This window comes from Aquarana catesbeiana, linkage group LG06, assembly GCF_042186555.1.
Source record: "Aquarana catesbeiana isolate 2022-GZ linkage group LG06, ASM4218655v1, whole genome shotgun sequence".
Taxonomy (NCBI): Eukaryota; Metazoa; Chordata; class Amphibia; order Anura; family Ranidae; genus Aquarana; species Aquarana catesbeiana.
The window spans coordinates 301756426-301766497 of record NC_133329.1 but is presented as its reverse complement, the minus strand read 5'-3'; the positions used below and the strand labels follow the sequence as shown (position 1 = coordinate 301766497).

Sequence of the window (10072 nt, the reverse complement as noted above, 5' to 3'; positions counted from 1 at the left end):
GCACCCGGATTTGAACCGAGGATCCGGGTGCCCCCTCAGCGTTTTTTTCCCAAAACCGGCTCGACGACATCGGCAAAGACACTCGCCGGCTCTCCCTTTTCGGCGCGACCGCGGGCAAAACGCTGAGGGGGCACCCGGATTTGAACCGAGGACCTCTCGATCTGCAGTCGAATGCTCTGCCACTGAGCTATGCCCCCCTCGCCTTTTCGTCACGCTTTGAATTTTTTTTTTTTTTTTTTTTTTTTTTCCCAAAACCGGCTCGACGGCATCGGCAAAGACACTCGCCGGCTCTCCCTTTTCGGCGCGACTGCGGGCAAAACGCTGAGGGGGCACCCTCTCGATCTGCAGTCGAATGCTCTGCCACTGAGCTATGCCCCCCTCGCCTTTTCGTCACGCTTTGAATTTTTTTTTTTTTTTTTTTTTTTTTTTCCCAAAACCGGCTCGACGGCATCGGCAAAGACACTCGCCGGCTCTCCCTTTTCGGCGCGACCGCGGGCAAAACGCTGAGGGGGCACCCGGATTTGAACCGAGGACCTCTCGATCTGCAGTCGAATGCTCTGCCACTGAGCTATGCCCCCCTCGCCTTTTCGTCACGCTTTGAATTTTTTTTTTTTTTTTCCCAAAACCGGCTCGACGGCATCGGCAAAGACACTCGCCGGCTCTCCCTTTTCGGCGCGACCGCGGGCAAAACGCTGAGGGGGCACCCGCATTTGAATCGAGGACCTCTCGATCTGCAGTCGAATGCTCTGCCACTGAGCTATGCCCCCCTCGCCTTTTCGTCATGCTTTGAATTTTTTTTTTTTTCCAAAACCGGCTCGACGGCATCGGCAAAGACACTCGCCGACTCTCCCTTTTCGGCGCGACCGCGGGCAAAACGCTGAGGGGGCACCCGGATTTGAACCGAGGATCCGGGTGCCCCCTCAGCGTTTTTTTCCCAAAACCGGCTCGACGGCATCGGCAAAGACACTCGCCGGCTCTCCCTTTTCGGCGCGACCGCGGGCAAAACGCTGAGGGGGCACCCGGATTTCAACCGAGGACCTCTCGATCTGCAGTCGAATGCTCTGCCACTGAGCTATGCCCCCCTCGCCTTTTCGTCACGCTTTGAATTTTTTTTTTTTTTTTTTCCCAAAACCGGCTCGACGGCATCGGCAAAGACACTCGCCGGCTCTCCCTTTTCGGCGCGACCGCGGGCAAAACGCTGAGGGGGCACCCGGATTTGAACCGAGGACCTCTCGATCTGCAGTCGAATGCTCTGCCACTGAGCTATGCCCCCCTCGCCTTTTCGTCACGCTTTGAATTTTTTTTTTTTTTTTTTTTTTCCCAAAACCGGCTCGACGGCATCGGCAAAGACACTCGCCGGCTCTCCCTTTTCGGCGCGACTGCGGGCAAAACGCTGAGGGGGCACCCTCTCGATCTGCAGTCGAATGCTCTGCCACTGAGCTATGCCCCCCTCGCCTTTTCGTCACGCTTTGAATTTTTTTTTTTTTTTTTTTCCCAAAACCGGCTCGACGGCATCGGCAAAGACACTCGCCGGCTCTCCCTTTTCGGCGCGACCGCGGGCAAAACGCTGAGGGGGCACCCGGATTTGAACCGAGGACCTCTCGATCTGCAGTTGAATGCTCTGCCACTGAGCTATGCCCCCCTCGCCTTTTCGTCACGCTTTGAATTTTTTTTTTTTTTCCCAAAACCGGCTCGACGGCATCGGCAAAGACACTCGCCGGCTCTCCCTTTTCGGCGTGACCGCGGGCAAAACGCTGAGGGGGCACCCGGATTTGAACCGAGGACCTCTTGATCTGCAGTCGAATGCTCTGCCACTGAGTTATGCCCCCCTCGCCTTTTCGTCACGCTTTGAATTTTTTTTTTTTTTTTTCCCAAAACCGGCTCGACGGCATCGGCAAAGACACTCGCCGGCTCTCCCTTTTCGGCGCGACCATGGGCAAAACGCTGAAGGGGCACCCGGATTTGAACCGGGGACCTCTCGATCTGCAGTCGAATGCTCTGCCACTGAGCTATGCCCCCCTCGCCTTTTCGTCACGCTTTGAATTTTTTTTTTTTTTTTTTTCCCCAAAACCGGCTCGACGGCATCGGCAAAGACACTCGCCGGCTCTCCCTTTTCGGCGCGACCGCGGGCAAAACGCTGAGGGGGCACCCTCTCGATCTGCAGTCGAATGCTCTGCCACTGAGCTATGCCCCCCTCGCCTATTCGTCACGCTTTGAATTTTTTTTTTTTTTTTCCCAAAACCGGCTCGACGGCATCGGCAAATACACTCGCCGGCTCTCCCTTTTCGGCGCGACCGCGGGCAAAATGCTGAGGGGGCACCCGGATTTGAACCGAGGACCTCTCAATCTGCAGTCGAATGCTCTGCCACTGAGCTATGCCCCCCTCGCCTTTTCGTCACGCTTTGAATTTTTTTTTTTTTTTTTTTTTTTCCAAAACCGGCTCGACGGCATCGGCAAAGACACTCGCCGGCTCTCCCTTTTCGGCGCGACCGCGGGCAAAACGCTGAGGGGGCACCCGGATTTGAACCGAGGACCTCTCGATCTGCAGTCGAATGCTCTGCCACTGAGATTTGCCCCCCTCGCCTTTTCGTCACGCTTTGAATTTTTTTTTTTTTTTTTCCCAAAACCGGCTCGACGGCATCGGCAAAGATACTCGCCGGCTCTCCCTTTTCGGCGCGACCGCGGGCAAAACGCTGAGGGGGCACCCTCTCGATCTGCAGTCGAATGCTCTGCCACTGAGCTATGCCCCCCTCGCCTTTTCGTCATGCTTTGAATTTTTTTTTTTTTTTTCCCAAAACCGGCTCGACGGCATCGGCAAAGACACTCGCCGGCTCTCCCTTTTCGGCGCGACCGCAAAGACACTCGCCGGCTCGACGGCATCGGCACAGACACTCGCCGACTCTCCCTTTTCGGCGCGACCGCGGGCAAAACGCTGAGGGGGCACCCGGATTTGAACCGAGGATCCGGGTGCCCCCTCAGCGTTTTTTTCCCAAAACCGGCTCGACGACATCGGCAAAGACACTCGCCGGCTCTCCCTTTTCGGCGCGACCGCGGGCAAAACGCTGAGGGGGCACCCGGATTTGAACCGAGGACCTCTCGATCTGCAGTCGAATGCTCTGCCACTGAGCTATGCCCCCCTCGCCTTTTCGTCACGCTTTGAATTTTTTTTTTTTTTCCCAAAACCGGCTCGACGGCATCGGCAAAGACACTCGCCGGCTCTCCCTTTTCGGCGCGACTGCGGGCAAAACGCTGAGGGGGCACCCTCTCGATCTGCAGTCGAATGCTCTGCCACTGAGCTATGCCCCCCTCGCCTTTTCGTCACGCTTTGAATTTTTTTTTTTTTTTCCCAAAACCGGCTCGACGGCATCGGCAAAGACACTCGCCGGCTCTCCCTTTTCGGCGCGACCGCGGGCAAAACGCTGAGGGGGCACCCGGATTTGAACCGAGGACCTCTCGATCTGCAGTCGAATGCTCTGCCACTGAGCTATGCCCCCCTCGCCTTTTCGTCATGCTTTGAATTTTTTTTTTTTTTTTTTTTTTTCCCAAAACCGGCTCGACGGCATCGGCAAAGACACTCGCCGGCTCTCCCTTTTCGGCGCGACCGCGGGCAAAACGCTGAGGGGGCACCCGGATTTGAATCGAGGACCTCTCGATCTGCAGTCGAATGCTCTGCCACTGAGCTATGCCCCCCTCGCCTTTTCGTCATGCTTTGAATTTTTTTTTTTTTTCCAAAACCGGCTCGACGGCATCGGCAAAGACACTCGCCGACTCTCCCTTTTCGGCGCGACCGCGGGCAAAACGCTGAGGGGGCACCCGGATTTGAACCGAGGATCCGGGTGCCCCCTCAGCGTTTTTTTCCCAAAACCGGCTCGACGGCATCGGCAAAGACACTCGCCGGCTCTCCCTTTTCGGCGCGACTGCGGGCAAAACGCTGAGGGGGCACCCGGATTTCAACCGAGGACCTCTCGATCTGCAGTCGAATGCTCTGCCACTGAGCTATGCCCCCCTCGCCTTTTCGTCACGCTTTGAATTTTTTTTTTTTTTTTTCCCAAAACCGGCTCGACGGCATCGGCAAAGACACTCGCCGGCTCTCCCTTTTCGGCGCGACCGCGGGCAAAACGCTGAGGGGGCACCCGGATTTGAACCGAAGACCTCTCGATCTGCAGTCGAATGCTCTGCCACTGAGCTATGCCCCCCTCGCCTTTTCGTCACGCTTTGAATTTTTTTTTTTTTTTTTCCAAAACCGGCTCGACGGCATCGGCAAAGACACTCGCCGGCTCTCCCTTTTCGGCGCGACCGCGGGCAAAACGCTGAGGGGGCACCCGGATTTGAACCGAGGACCTCTCGATCTGCAGTCGAATGCTCTGCCACTGAGCTATGCCCCCCTCGCCTTTTTGTCACGCTTTGAATTTTTTTTTTTTTTTTTTTTTCCCAAAACCGGCTCGACGGCATCGGCAAAGACACTCGCCGGCTCTCCCTTTTCGGCGCGACTGCGGGCAAAACGCTGAGGGGGCACCCTCTCGATCTGCAGTCGAATGCTCTGCCACTGAGCTATGCCCCCCTCGCCTTTTCGTCACACTTTGAATTTTTTTTTTTTTTTTTTCCCAAAACCGGCTCGACGGCATCGGCAAAGACACTCGCCGGCTCTCCCTTTTCGGCGCGACCGCGGGCAAAACGCTGAGGGGGCACCCGGATTTGAACCGAGGACCTCTCGATCTGCAGTCGAATGCTCTGCCACTGAGCTATGCCCCCCTCGCCTTTTCGTCACGCTTTGAATTTTTTTTTTTTTTTCCCAAAACCGGCTCGACGGCATCAGCAAAGACACTCGCCGGCTCTCCCTTTTCGGCGCGACCGCGGGCAAAACGCTGAGGGGGCACCCGGATTTGAACCGAGGACCTCTCGATCTGCAGTCGAATGCTCTGCCACTGAGCTATGCCCCCCTCGCCTTTTCGTCACGCTTTGAATTTTTTTTTTTTTTTTTTTTTTTTTTTTTCCCAAAACCGGCTCGACGGCATCGGCAAAGACACTCGCCGGCTCTCCCTTTTCGGCGCGACCGTGGGCAAAACGCTGAGGGGGCACCCGGATTTGAACCGGGGACCTCTCGATCTGCAGTCGAATGCTCTGCCACTGAGCTATGCCCCCCTCGCCGTTTCGTCACGCTTTGAATTTTTTTTTTTTTTTTTTCCCAAAACCGGCTCGACGGCATCGGCAAAGACACTCGCCGGCTCTCCCTTTTCGGCGCGACCGCGGGCAAAACGCTGAGGGGGCACCCTCTCGATCTGCAGTCGAATGCTCTGCCACTGAGCTATGCCCCCCTCGCCTATTCGTCACGCTTTGAATTTTTTTTTTTTTTTTCCCAAAACTGGCTCGACGGCATCGGCAAATACACTCGCCGGCTCTCCCTTTTCGGCGCGACCGCGGGCAAAATGCTGAGGGGGCATCCGGATTTGAACCGAGGACCTCTCGATCTGCAGTCGAATGCTCTGCCACTGAGCTATGCCCCCCTTGCCTTTTCGTCACGCTTTGAATTTTTTTTTCTTTTTTTTCCCAAAACCGGCTCGACGGCATCGGCAAAGACACTCGCCGGCTCTCCCTTTTCGGCGCGACCGCGGGCAAAACCCTGAGGGGGCACCCGGATTTGAACCGAGGACCTCTCGATCTGCAGTCGAATGCTCTGCCACTGAGCTATGCCCCCCTCGCCTTTTCGTCATGCTTTGAATTTTTTTTTTTTTTCCAAAACCGGCTCGACGGCATCGGCAAAAACACTCGCCGACTCTCCCTTTTCGGCGCGACCGCGGGCAAAACGCTGAGGGGGCACCCGGATTTGAACCGAGGATCCGGGTGCCCCCTCAGCGTTTTTTTCCCAAAACCGGCTCGACGGCATCGGCAAAGACACTCGCCGGCTCTCCCTTTTCGGCGCGACCGCGGGCAAAATGCTGAGGGGGCACCCGGATTTGAACCGAGGACCTCTCGATCTGCAGTCGAATGCTCTGCCACTGAGCTATGCCCCCCTCGCCTTTTCGTCACGCTTTGAATTTTTTTTTTTTTTTTTTTCCCAAAACCGGCTCGTCGGCATCGGCAAAGACACTCGCCGGCTCTCCCTTTTCGGCGCGACCGCGGGCAAAACGCTGAGGGGGCACCCGGATTTGAACCGAAGACCTCTCGATCTGCAGTCGAATGCTCTGCCACTGAACTATGCCCCCCTCGCCTTTTCGTCACGCTTTGAATTTTTTTTTTTTTTTCCAAAACCGGCTCGACGGCATCGGCAAAGACACTCGCCGACTCTCCCTTTTCGGCGCGACCGCGGGCAAAACGCTGAGGGGGCACCCGGATTTGAACCGAAGACCTCTCGATCTGCAGTCGAATGCTCTGCCACTGAGCTATGCCCCCCTCGCCTTTTCGTCACGCTTTGAATTTTTTTTTTTTTTTTTTCAAAACCGGCTCGACGGCATCGGCAAAGACACTCGCCGGCTCTCCCTTTTCGGCGCGACCGCGGGCAAAACGCTGAGGGGGCACCCGGATTTGAACCGAGGACCTCTCGATCTGCAGTCGAATGCTCTGCCACTGAGCTATGCCCCCCTCGCCTTTTTGTCACGCTTTGAATTTTTTTTTTTTTTTTCCAAAACCGGCTCGACGGCATCGGCAAAGACACTCGCCGGCTCTCCCTTTTCGGCGCGACTGCGGGCAAAACGCTGAGGGGGCACCCTCTCGATCTGCAGTCGAATGCTCTGCCACTGAGCTATGCCCCCCTCGCCTTTTCGTCACACTTTGAATTTTTTTTTTTTTTTTTTCCCAAAACCGGCTCGACGGCATCGGCAAAGACACTCGCCGGCTCTCCCTTTTCGGCGCGACCGCGGGCAAAACGCTGAGGGGGCACCCGGATTTGAACCGAGGACCTCTCGATCTGCAGTCGAATGCTCTGCCACTGAGCTATGCCCCCCTCGCCTTTTCGTCACGCTTTGAATTTTTTTTTTTTTTTCCCAAAACCGGCTCGACGGCATCGGCAAAGACACTCGCCGGCTCTCCCTTTTCGGCGCGACCGCGGGCAAAACGCTGAGGGGGCACCCAGATTTGAACCGAGGACCTCTCGATCTGCAGTCGAATGCTCTGCCACTGAGCTATGCCCCCCTCGCCTTTTCGTCACGCTTTGAATTTTTTTTTTTTTTTTTTTTTCCAAAAACCGGCTCGACGGCATCGGCAAAGACACTCGCCGGCTCTCCCTTTTCGGCGCGACCGTGGGCAAAACGCTGAGGGGGCACCCGGATTTGAACCGGGGACCTCTCGATCTGCAGTCGAATGCTCTGCCACTGAGCTATGCCCCCCTCGCCTTTTCGTCACGCTTTGAATTTTTTTTTTTTTTTTTTCCCAAAACCGGCTCGACGGCATCGGCAAAGACACTCGCCGGCTCTCCCTTTTCGGCGCGACCGCGGGCAAAACGCTGAGGGGGCACCCTCTCGATCTGCAGTCGAATGCTCTGCCACTGAGCTATGCCCCCCTCGCCTATTCGTCACGCTTTGAATTTTTTTTTTTTTTTTCCCAAAACTGGCTCGACGGCATCGGCAAATACACTCGCCGGCTCTCCCTTTTCGGCGCGACCGCGGGCAAAATGCTGAGGGGGCATCCGGATTTGAACCGAGGACCTCTCGATCTGCAGTCGAATGCTCTGCCACTGAGCTATGCCCCCCTTGCCTTTTCGTCACGCTTTGAATTTTTTTTTCTTTTTTTTCCCAAAACCGGCTCGACGGCATCGGCAAAGACACTCGCCGGCTCTCCCTTTTCGGCGCGACCGCGGGCAAAACCCTGAGGGGGCACCCGGATTTGAACCGAGGACCTCTCGATCTGCAGTCGAATGCTCTGCCACTGAGCTATGCCCCCCTCGCCTTTTCGTCATGCTTTGAATTTTTTTTTTTTTTCCAAAACCGGCTCGACGGCATCGGCAAAGACACTCGCCGACTCTCCTTTTTCGGCGCGACCGCGGGCAAAACGCTGAGGGGGCACTCGGATTTGAACCGAGGACCTCTCGCCGGCTCTCCCTTTTCGGCGCGACCGCGGGCAAAATGCTGAGGGGGCACCCGGATTTGAACCGAGGACCTCTCGATCTGCAGTCGAATGCTCTGCCACTGAGCTATGCCCCCCTTGCCTTTTCGTCACGCTTTGAATTTTTTTTTTTTTTCCCAAAACCGGCTCGACGGCATCAGCAAAGACACTCGCCGGCTCTCCCTTTTCGGCGCGACCGCGGGCAAAACGCTGAGGGGGCACCCGGATTTGAACCGAGGACCTCTCGATCTGCAGTCGAATGCTCTGCCACTGAGCTATGTCCCCCTCGCCTTTTCGTCACGCTTTGAATTTTTTATTTTTTTTCCAAAACCGGCTCGACGGCATCGGCAAAGACACTCGCCGGCTCTCCCTTTTCGGCGCGACCGCGGGCAAAATGCTGAGGGGGCACCCGGATTTGAACCGAGGACCTCTCGATCTGCAGTCGAATGCTCTGCCACTGAGCTATGCCCCCCTCGCCTTTTCGTCACGCTTTGAATTTTTTTTTTTTTTACCAAAACCGGCTCGACGGCATCGGCAAAGACACTCGCCGGCTCTCCCTTTTCGGCGCGACCGCGGGCAAAACGCTGAGGGGGCACCCGGATTTGAACCGAGGACCTCGCGATCTGCAGTCGAATGCTCTGCCACTGAGCTATGCCCCCCTCGCCTTTTCGTCACGCTTTGAATTTTTTTTTTTTTTTTTTTTTTTTTTCCCAAAACCGGCTCGACGGCATCGGCAAAGACACTCGCCGGCTCTCCCTTTTCGGCGCGACCGCGGGCAAAACGCTGAGGGGGCACCCGGATTTGAACCGAGGACCTCTCGATCTGCAGTCGAATGCTCTGCCACTGAGATTTGCCCCCCTCGCCTTTTCGTCACGCTTTGAATTTTTTTTTTTTTTTTTCCCAAAACCGGCTCGACGGCATCGGCAAAGATACTCGCCGGCTCTCCCTTTTCGGCGCGACCGTGGGCAAAACGCTGAGGGGGCACCCTCTCGATCTGCAGTCGAATGCTCTGCCACTGAGCTATGCCCCCCTCGCCTTTTCGTCATGCTTTGAATTTTTTTTTTTTTTTTCCCAAAACCGGCTCGACGGCATCGGCAAAGACACTCGCCGGCTCTCCCTTTTCGGCGCGACCGCGGGCAAAACGCTGAGGGGGCACCCGGATTTGAACCGAGGACCTCTCGATCTGCAGTCGAATGCTCTGCCACTGAGCTATGCCCCCCTCGCCTTTTTGTCACGCTTTGAATTTTTTTTTTTTTTTTTTTTTTCCCAAAACCGGCTCGACGGCATCGGCAAAGACACTCGCCGGCTCTCCCTTTTCGGCGCGACTGCGGGCAAAACGCTGAGGGGGCACCCTCTCGATCTGCAGTCGAATGCTCTGCCACTGAGCTATGCCCCCCTCGCCTTTTCGTCACACTTTGAATTTTTTTTTTTTTTTTTCCCAAAACCGGCTCGACGGCATCGGCAAAGACACTCGCCGGCTCTCCCTTTTCGGCGCGACCGCGGGCAAAACGCTGAGGGGGCACCCGGATTTGAACCGAGGACCTCTCGATCTGCAGTCGAATGCTCTGCCACTGAGCTATGCCCCCCTCGCCTTTTCGTCACGCTTTGAATTTTTTTTTTTTTTTCCCAAAACCGGCTCGACGGCATCAGCAAAGACACTCGCCGGCTCTCCCTTTTCGGCGCGACCGCGGGCAAAACGCTGAGGGGGCACCCGGATTTGAACCGAGGACCTCTCGATCTGCAGTCGAATGCTCTGCCACTGAGCTATGCCCCCCTCGCCTTTTCGTCACGCTTTGAATTTTTTTTTTTTTTTTTTTTTTTTCCCAAAACCGGCTCGACGGCATCGGCAAAGACACTCGCCGGCTCTCCCTTTTCGGCGCGACCGTGGGCAAAACGCTGAGGGGGCACCCGGATTTGAACCGGGGACCTCTCGATCTGCAGTCGAATGCTCTGCCACTGAGCTATGCCCCCCTCGCCTTTTCGTCACGCTTTGAATTTTTTTTTTTTTTTTTTCCCAAAACCGGCTCGACGGCAT

General features: G+C 55.9%; 39 non-coding genes across 39 annotated transcripts; all 39 read right to left on the bottom strand.

The window, feature by feature from the left end:
• Positions 1 to 125: 125 nt before the first annotated feature.
• TRNAC-GCA (transfer RNA cysteine (anticodon GCA)) lies at positions 126 to 197 on the bottom strand. The gene has a single exon. It is a non-coding gene; the product is annotated as a tRNA-Cys (tRNA).
• A 309-nt stretch (positions 198 to 506) lies between these two features.
• On the bottom strand, positions 507 to 578 carry TRNAC-GCA (transfer RNA cysteine (anticodon GCA)). Its single transcript has one exon. It is a non-coding gene; the product is annotated as a tRNA-Cys (tRNA).
• A 117-nt stretch (positions 579 to 695) lies between these two features.
• TRNAC-GCA (transfer RNA cysteine (anticodon GCA)) lies at positions 696 to 767 on the bottom strand. The gene has a single exon. It is a non-coding gene; the product is annotated as a tRNA-Cys (tRNA).
• Positions 768 to 1010: 243 nt separating this feature from the next.
• TRNAC-GCA (transfer RNA cysteine (anticodon GCA)) lies at positions 1011 to 1082 on the bottom strand. The gene has a single exon. It is a non-coding gene; the product is annotated as a tRNA-Cys (tRNA).
• Positions 1083 to 1201: 119 nt separating this feature from the next.
• TRNAC-GCA (transfer RNA cysteine (anticodon GCA)) lies at positions 1202 to 1273 on the bottom strand. Its single transcript has one exon. It is a non-coding gene; the product is annotated as a tRNA-Cys (tRNA).
• Positions 1274 to 1570: 297 nt separating this feature from the next.
• On the bottom strand, positions 1571 to 1642 carry TRNAC-GCA (transfer RNA cysteine (anticodon GCA)). The gene has a single exon. It is a non-coding gene; the product is annotated as a tRNA-Cys (tRNA).
• Positions 1643 to 1757: 115 nt separating this feature from the next.
• Positions 1758 to 1829, bottom strand: TRNAC-GCA (transfer RNA cysteine (anticodon GCA)). The gene has a single exon. It is a non-coding gene; the product is annotated as a tRNA-Cys (tRNA).
• Positions 1830 to 1947: 118 nt separating this feature from the next.
• TRNAC-GCA (transfer RNA cysteine (anticodon GCA)) lies at positions 1948 to 2019 on the bottom strand. The gene has a single exon. It is a non-coding gene; the product is annotated as a tRNA-Cys (tRNA).
• A 292-nt stretch (positions 2020 to 2311) lies between these two features.
• Positions 2312 to 2383, bottom strand: TRNAC-GCA (transfer RNA cysteine (anticodon GCA)). The gene has a single exon. It is a non-coding gene; the product is annotated as a tRNA-Cys (tRNA).
• A 123-nt stretch (positions 2384 to 2506) lies between these two features.
• On the bottom strand, positions 2507 to 2578 carry TRNAC-GCA (transfer RNA cysteine (anticodon GCA)). Its single transcript has one exon. It is a non-coding gene; the product is annotated as a tRNA-Cys (tRNA).
• A 487-nt stretch (positions 2579 to 3065) lies between these two features.
• TRNAC-GCA (transfer RNA cysteine (anticodon GCA)) lies at positions 3066 to 3137 on the bottom strand. Its single transcript has one exon. It is a non-coding gene; the product is annotated as a tRNA-Cys (tRNA).
• A 285-nt stretch (positions 3138 to 3422) lies between these two features.
• TRNAC-GCA (transfer RNA cysteine (anticodon GCA)) lies at positions 3423 to 3494 on the bottom strand. Its single transcript has one exon. It is a non-coding gene; the product is annotated as a tRNA-Cys (tRNA).
• Positions 3495 to 3618: 124 nt separating this feature from the next.
• TRNAC-GCA (transfer RNA cysteine (anticodon GCA)) lies at positions 3619 to 3690 on the bottom strand. Its single transcript has one exon. It is a non-coding gene; the product is annotated as a tRNA-Cys (tRNA).
• Positions 3691 to 3934: 244 nt separating this feature from the next.
• On the bottom strand, positions 3935 to 4006 carry TRNAC-GCA (transfer RNA cysteine (anticodon GCA)). Its single transcript has one exon. It is a non-coding gene; the product is annotated as a tRNA-Cys (tRNA).
• Positions 4007 to 4124: 118 nt separating this feature from the next.
• On the bottom strand, positions 4125 to 4196 carry TRNAC-GCA (transfer RNA cysteine (anticodon GCA)). Its single transcript has one exon. It is a non-coding gene; the product is annotated as a tRNA-Cys (tRNA).
• A 117-nt stretch (positions 4197 to 4313) lies between these two features.
• TRNAC-GCA (transfer RNA cysteine (anticodon GCA)) lies at positions 4314 to 4385 on the bottom strand. The gene has a single exon. It is a non-coding gene; the product is annotated as a tRNA-Cys (tRNA).
• A 295-nt stretch (positions 4386 to 4680) lies between these two features.
• Positions 4681 to 4752, bottom strand: TRNAC-GCA (transfer RNA cysteine (anticodon GCA)). Its single transcript has one exon. It is a non-coding gene; the product is annotated as a tRNA-Cys (tRNA).
• Positions 4753 to 4868: 116 nt separating this feature from the next.
• Positions 4869 to 4940, bottom strand: TRNAC-GCA (transfer RNA cysteine (anticodon GCA)). Its single transcript has one exon. It is a non-coding gene; the product is annotated as a tRNA-Cys (tRNA).
• A 130-nt stretch (positions 4941 to 5070) lies between these two features.
• On the bottom strand, positions 5071 to 5142 carry TRNAC-GCA (transfer RNA cysteine (anticodon GCA)). Its single transcript has one exon. It is a non-coding gene; the product is annotated as a tRNA-Cys (tRNA).
• Positions 5143 to 5432: 290 nt separating this feature from the next.
• On the bottom strand, positions 5433 to 5504 carry TRNAC-GCA (transfer RNA cysteine (anticodon GCA)). Its single transcript has one exon. It is a non-coding gene; the product is annotated as a tRNA-Cys (tRNA).
• Positions 5505 to 5623: 119 nt separating this feature from the next.
• On the bottom strand, positions 5624 to 5695 carry TRNAC-GCA (transfer RNA cysteine (anticodon GCA)). The gene has a single exon. It is a non-coding gene; the product is annotated as a tRNA-Cys (tRNA).
• A 244-nt stretch (positions 5696 to 5939) lies between these two features.
• Positions 5940 to 6011, bottom strand: TRNAC-GCA (transfer RNA cysteine (anticodon GCA)). Its single transcript has one exon. It is a non-coding gene; the product is annotated as a tRNA-Cys (tRNA).
• A 120-nt stretch (positions 6012 to 6131) lies between these two features.
• TRNAC-GCA (transfer RNA cysteine (anticodon GCA)) lies at positions 6132 to 6203 on the bottom strand. The gene has a single exon. It is a non-coding gene; the product is annotated as a tRNA-Cys (tRNA).
• Positions 6204 to 6318: 115 nt separating this feature from the next.
• On the bottom strand, positions 6319 to 6390 carry TRNAC-GCA (transfer RNA cysteine (anticodon GCA)). The gene has a single exon. It is a non-coding gene; the product is annotated as a tRNA-Cys (tRNA).
• A 117-nt stretch (positions 6391 to 6507) lies between these two features.
• On the bottom strand, positions 6508 to 6579 carry TRNAC-GCA (transfer RNA cysteine (anticodon GCA)). Its single transcript has one exon. It is a non-coding gene; the product is annotated as a tRNA-Cys (tRNA).
• A 289-nt stretch (positions 6580 to 6868) lies between these two features.
• TRNAC-GCA (transfer RNA cysteine (anticodon GCA)) lies at positions 6869 to 6940 on the bottom strand. Its single transcript has one exon. It is a non-coding gene; the product is annotated as a tRNA-Cys (tRNA).
• Positions 6941 to 7056: 116 nt separating this feature from the next.
• On the bottom strand, positions 7057 to 7128 carry TRNAC-GCA (transfer RNA cysteine (anticodon GCA)). The gene has a single exon. It is a non-coding gene; the product is annotated as a tRNA-Cys (tRNA).
• Positions 7129 to 7250: 122 nt separating this feature from the next.
• TRNAC-GCA (transfer RNA cysteine (anticodon GCA)) lies at positions 7251 to 7322 on the bottom strand. The gene has a single exon. It is a non-coding gene; the product is annotated as a tRNA-Cys (tRNA).
• Positions 7323 to 7612: 290 nt separating this feature from the next.
• On the bottom strand, positions 7613 to 7684 carry TRNAC-GCA (transfer RNA cysteine (anticodon GCA)). The gene has a single exon. It is a non-coding gene; the product is annotated as a tRNA-Cys (tRNA).
• A 119-nt stretch (positions 7685 to 7803) lies between these two features.
• TRNAC-GCA (transfer RNA cysteine (anticodon GCA)) lies at positions 7804 to 7875 on the bottom strand. Its single transcript has one exon. It is a non-coding gene; the product is annotated as a tRNA-Cys (tRNA).
• A 188-nt stretch (positions 7876 to 8063) lies between these two features.
• Positions 8064 to 8135, bottom strand: TRNAC-GCA (transfer RNA cysteine (anticodon GCA)). The gene has a single exon. It is a non-coding gene; the product is annotated as a tRNA-Cys (tRNA).
• Positions 8136 to 8250: 115 nt separating this feature from the next.
• Positions 8251 to 8322, bottom strand: TRNAC-GCA (transfer RNA cysteine (anticodon GCA)). Its single transcript has one exon. It is a non-coding gene; the product is annotated as a tRNA-Cys (tRNA).
• A 115-nt stretch (positions 8323 to 8437) lies between these two features.
• On the bottom strand, positions 8438 to 8509 carry TRNAC-GCA (transfer RNA cysteine (anticodon GCA)). Its single transcript has one exon. It is a non-coding gene; the product is annotated as a tRNA-Cys (tRNA).
• A 115-nt stretch (positions 8510 to 8624) lies between these two features.
• On the bottom strand, positions 8625 to 8696 carry TRNAC-GCA (transfer RNA cysteine (anticodon GCA)). Its single transcript has one exon. It is a non-coding gene; the product is annotated as a tRNA-Cys (tRNA).
• A 127-nt stretch (positions 8697 to 8823) lies between these two features.
• Positions 8824 to 8895, bottom strand: TRNAC-GCA (transfer RNA cysteine (anticodon GCA)). Its single transcript has one exon. It is a non-coding gene; the product is annotated as a tRNA-Cys (tRNA).
• A 289-nt stretch (positions 8896 to 9184) lies between these two features.
• Positions 9185 to 9256, bottom strand: TRNAC-GCA (transfer RNA cysteine (anticodon GCA)). Its single transcript has one exon. It is a non-coding gene; the product is annotated as a tRNA-Cys (tRNA).
• A 295-nt stretch (positions 9257 to 9551) lies between these two features.
• On the bottom strand, positions 9552 to 9623 carry TRNAC-GCA (transfer RNA cysteine (anticodon GCA)). The gene has a single exon. It is a non-coding gene; the product is annotated as a tRNA-Cys (tRNA).
• Positions 9624 to 9739: 116 nt separating this feature from the next.
• Positions 9740 to 9811, bottom strand: TRNAC-GCA (transfer RNA cysteine (anticodon GCA)). Its single transcript has one exon. It is a non-coding gene; the product is annotated as a tRNA-Cys (tRNA).
• A 125-nt stretch (positions 9812 to 9936) lies between these two features.
• Positions 9937 to 10008, bottom strand: TRNAC-GCA (transfer RNA cysteine (anticodon GCA)). Its single transcript has one exon. It is a non-coding gene; the product is annotated as a tRNA-Cys (tRNA).
• Positions 10009 to 10072: the final 64 nt, after the last annotated feature.